Here is a 5,563-nt window from a genome sequence, read left to right on the forward strand (position 1 = left end):
AAGTAAGTACCGATGCAGAGTCTAAGGTTCAAGAGGAAGACTCTGTTCCCTTCATCATTGAAGTGCACACCATCTCCTCTATAAATGTCTTGCATGTCATAACGCAAGTTGTTGTGGTAAATGGCACCCATACCATAGTCACGGAGGAAAGCAGAAACAGATTTGTTGACGTGCTTTCTTGCTTTGTCAATCTGCGGACAGAAATGATTGGACCAGTTCCATTTTTGCCTTTGGCATATGTTGGAAAACACAAAGGCAGTTTTAGGGAAAAGTGTAAACAGTTGTGCAAAGGTGTCCTTCATAAGCATTTCCAGACCTACCCCAGTCAAAGTGCCTAGGTCATTGCCACCACAGTGCACTATTATGAGGTCAGGGTGTTGGATTTGAATGAAGGATTTCACCAATGGCATCAATTGGTGCCACTTTAACCCTCTCTGACCAATCCATTTAATGTCTACATTTGGCAAAGCAAGGTCTCTCACCATACCTGTTTTCTCTGCAAACTTTTCACTCCAGAAGACATAGCTGTGCCCTACAATCCACACTGTGACCATCTTCAAAGGAGAACTGGATGCACTCAGGAGGTGTCTTTCAGTAGAATGGCAATATGAAAAGAAAGACAGTTTGGAAATGGAGGCATACATATTTTTTTCAAAACAAAAAGAACTGATTGGCTGTTTCATACCATTCTAGAATAAAAACTAGGCTGTATGTGTAAATTAATAGAAGCATGTTTTGTATTGGTACAAAAAAATGTGTAACCAAAGAACAGTACTATGGATTTGCTGTAAGGTTTGAAAAGTCAAGCACTCTTGCTCTGTGGAATTGAAACATTGTGTGTCGAACTTCTGACCTAACTCTACACAGCAGTGTTCCATGAGCTGTTGCTATGGTAGCAGGCAGAAGTCAAGTTGGGGGAAGGGTACTAGGCAGAAGTCAAGTTGGGGCAAGGGTACTTTTGGAAAAGGGTTGGTTTTCAACCAATAGAAATGTGTGATTACATTTGAAAAAAAGGGGGAAGCACTGAGATTTGAAACTTACATGTATATGTGTGGAAAAATAGAGGGAAAGTTTGCCATTATCTGGTTCTGCTGAGAGGAGAGAGGTGAACACAACAGAGATCCTGGCTCTGATAATCTGCTGTTTGAGTGTCACATTTCTTTCACAACTAACTAATTTTAAAGGTGAGTTTACAGTTTGAGAGGGGATGTATGTGGTAACTTAAGAAATGAATAATAGAAATGGGAATTGTTTTTGTTGTAGTTAGACATGGTGGTTTCATAATGTGTCAGTCTGTAAAAGTGATTTACACTTGCCCCGAAAAAAAAAAGAGCAGTAAGTGTGCTTTCAAATTGGCAAAGAAATTTCGTTTTGGGACTAATGTGAAAACATGACTCTGTGTGCATAGAAGAATTATAGGCAGAGATTTATTGCGTCTTGCTCTGGTGATTTCACAGTTGCATTAGATGGAAAGGGGGAGCGAATTTTTGGGGGAAGAAGCAGAGTCTTAGCACACACCCATGTGCTTGCCATGTATAGTCATGCACAGTATTTAGAAGCGAGTGGGGTTTTCAGGTTTAAGTCTGTAATGCAAATACATTCAGCATCACTAAGGCTGGTTGCCCTTGCTGGAGTGTAGGCAGTCACAGAGAATACACATGGTGGTGGTCTGAAAAAACAGCTTGGACATGTGCATTTAAATAAATCAAAAAAAGTGGTTTTATAATGTGTCAGTCTGTAAAAGTGATTTCCAATTGTAAAAAGTGATTTTCACTTGGCCCGAAAAAAAAAGAGCAGTAAGTGTGCTTTCAAAATGGCAAAGAAATTTCGTTTTGGGACTAATGTGAAAAAATGACTCTGTGTGCATAGAGGAATTATAGGCAGAGATTTATTGCGTCTTGCTCTGGTGATTTCACAGTTGCATTAGATGGAAAGGGGGAGCGAATTTTTGGGGGAAGAAGCAGAGTCTTAGCACACACCCATGTGCTTGCCATGTATAGTCATGCACAGTATTTAGAAGCGAGTGGGGTTTTCAGGTTTAAGTCTGTAATGCAAATACATTCAGCATCACTAAGGCTGGTTGCCCTTGCTGGAGTGTAGGCAGTCACCGCGAATACACATGGTGGTGGTCTGAAAAAAACAGCTTGGACAAGTGCAATTAAATAAATTTAAAAAAAAGGTTTCATAATGTGTCAGTCTGTAAAAGTGATTTTCACTTGCCCCGAAAAAAAAAAGAGCAGTAAGTGTGCTTTAAAAATGGCAAAGAAATTTCGTTTTGGGACTAATGTGAAAACATGACTCTGTGTGCATAGAGGAATTATAGGCAGAGATTTATTGCGTCTTGCTCTGGTGATTTCACAGTTGCATTAGATGGAAAGGGGGAGCGAATTTTTGGGGGAAGAAGCAGAGTCTTAGCACACACTCATGTGCTTGCCATGTATAGTCATGCACAGTATTTAGAAGCGAGTGGGGTTTTCAGGTTTAAGTCTGTAATGCAAATACATTCAGCATCACTAAGGCTGGTTGCCCTTGCTGGAGTGTAGGCAGTCACAGAGAATACACATGGTGGTGGTCTGAAAAAACAGCTTGGACATGTGCATTTAAATAAATCAAAAAAAGTGGTTTCATAATGTGTCAGTCTGTAAAAGTGATTTCCAATTGTAAAAAGTGATTTTCACTTGGCCCGAAAAAAAAAGAGCAGTAAGTGTGCTTTCAAAATGGCAAAGAAATTTCGTTTTGGGACTAATGTGAAAACATGACTCTGTGTGCATAGAGGAATTATAGGCAGAGATTTATTGCGTCTTGCTCTGGTGATTTCACAGTTGCATTAGATGGAAAGGGGGGCGAATTTTTGGGGGAAGAAGCAGAGTCTTAGCACACACCCATGTGCTTGCCATGTATAGTCATGCACAGTATTTAGAAGCGAGTGGGGTTTTCAGGTTTAAGTCTGTAATGCAAATACATTCAGCATCACTAAGGCTGGTTGCCCTTGCTGGAGTGTAGGCAGTCACAGAGAATACACATGGTGGTGGTCTGAAAAAACAGCTTGGACATGTGCAATTAAATAAATTTAAAAAAAAGGTTTCATAATGTGTCAGTCTGTAAAAGTGATTTTCACTTGCCCCGAAAAAAAAAAGAGCAGTAAGTGTGCTTTAAAAATGGCAAAGAAATTTCGTTTTGGGACTAATGTGAAAACATGACTCTGTGTGCATAGAGGAATTATAGGCAGAGATTTATTGCGTCTTGCTCTGGTGATTTCACAGTTGCATTAGATGGAAAGGGGGAGCGAATTTTTGGGGGAAGAAGCAGAGTCTTAGCACACACCCATGTGCTTGCCATGTATAGTCATGCACAGTATTTAGAAGCGAGTGGGGTTTTCAGGTTTAAGTCTGTAATGCAAATACATTCAGCATCACTAAGGCTGGTTGCCCTTGCTGGAGTGTAGGCAGTCACAGAGAATACACATGGTGGTGGTCTGAAAAAACAGCTTGGACATGTGCATTTAAATAAATCAAAAAAAGTGGTTTCATAATGTGTCAGTCTGTAAAAGTGATTTCCAATTGTAAAAAGTGATTTTCACTTGGCCCGAAAAAAAAAGAGCAGTAAGTGTGCTTTAAAAATGGCAAAGAAATTTCGTTTTGGGACTAATGTGAAAACATGACTCTGTGTGCATAGAGGAATTATAGGCAGAGATTTATTGCGTCTTGCTCTGGTGATTTCACAGTTGCATTAGATGGAAAGGGGGAGCGAATTTTTGGGGGAAGAAGCAGAGTCTTAGCACACACCTATGTGCTTGCCATGTATAGTCATGCACAGTATTTAGAAGCGAGTGGGGTTTTCAGGTTTAAGTCTGTAATGCAAATACATTCAGCATCACTAAGGCTGGTTGCCCTTGCTGGAGTGTAGGCAGTCACCGCGAATACACATGGTGGTGGTCTGAAAAAAACAGCTCGGACAAGTGCAATTAAATAAATTAAAAAAAAAGGTTTCATAATGTGTCAGTCTGTAAAAGTGATTTTCACTTGCCCCGAAAAAAAAAAGAGCAGTAAGTGTGCTTTAAAAATGGCAAAGAAATTTCGTTTTGGGACTAATGTGAAAACATGACTCTGTGTGCATAGAGGAATTATAGGCAGAGATTTATTGCGTCTTGCTCTGGTGATTTCACAGTTGCATTAGATGGAAAGGGGGAGTGAATTTTTGGGGGAAGAAGCAGAGTCTTAGCACACACCCATGTGCTTGCCGTGTATAGTCATGCACAGTATTTAGAAGCGAGTGGGGTTTTCAGGTTTCAGTCTGTAATGCAAATACATTGAGCTTCACTAAGGCTGGTTGCCCTTGCTGGAGTGTAGCACTCTGGACATGGGTTTTTTAAAAAATCTGAAAAGTGGTTTCATAATGTGACAGTTTGTAAAAGAGATTTTCACTTGCCCAAAAAAAAGAGCAGTTTGTGTGCATTCAAATTGGCAAAGAAATTTTGTTTTGTGACTATTGTGAAAAGAAATGTAGTAATATATTTAAATGCAATAAAGGATTTTTTTTTAGTTTTTTTCAGGTATTGCTGAAGAACAGTGAACAAAATTTAAGATGCCTACAAAATCTCGAGTTCAAAAAACGCAAAAAAAAAACTATATTTGAAGACAACTGGAGGACCAAAGTTAGTAGAAGATGCTCATGTTGGGAAAAAGAAAAAATCTTCTGGTAAGCAGAAAAAACAATTTCTTAAAAAAATATTCAAAACAAAGAAAAATGTACAAAATGTCTGTCCTGGGAAGAATGTAACAAAACGAAGAGAACAGCAAAAAATTGAGAATTTAGTTAATGCAAATATACCTTCTGCAACTGAAAAGTTTTACATAAACAGAAAAACAGCGTTTAAAGAGATACGTAGAAAAATGTTTCAGAGAAGAGTTATGTCCAATTTGATAAAGGATGTGAAGAAATATAAGCAAAAGGCAAAATATTACAAGAGAAAAAAAGAAATTGAAGCCATTGCAGCAAAAGCATTAGAATTAAAAAGGAAACTATTCATATTAATTTTGAATAGGATGCGTACATTAGATAAAATGGTTAATGTACTGAAATCACAAAGCAAAAGCAAAAGAGTAGTGAACAGAACAAACTTTTGTAAAGTGTTTTTAGGAAAGTGGATGCATAGTTCAAGTAGTGAACCTTTTTTTAATGAAGAGAGCTATTTTCAAAGTAATAGTTTGCTGCATGCAGTTGACACCAGAGGTCGTTCATACGAAGTAAAAAATGGTTGCATAATGGAGAAGGAGATAATGGTTCCAAGAGATGAGGTACAAGGGATGGCAGATGAGGCAATGGGGAGACGTCCTAAAGCCCCAATGTACACTTGGAATTGTAGTAGTATTTGCACTGTGCGTCAGGAATCTATTGACAGATTTCGAGAGTTTCTAAGAGAATATAGTAAAAAAAGTGTAAAACAGAAGATTAAGGTGCTTCAAAGTCTGGATCCATGCAGAGTGAGAGAGAATACTGGTTTGCAGGGTCATTCTCTGGCTTGTCTATCTAGAAAAGTGTGCAATAGTGTTTTCCATCATTT

Source organism: Triturus cristatus, chromosome 4_1 (genome assembly GCF_964204655.1).
Source record: "Triturus cristatus chromosome 4_1, aTriCri1.1, whole genome shotgun sequence".
Lineage (NCBI taxonomy): Eukaryota > Metazoa > Chordata > Amphibia > Caudata > Salamandridae > Triturus > Triturus cristatus.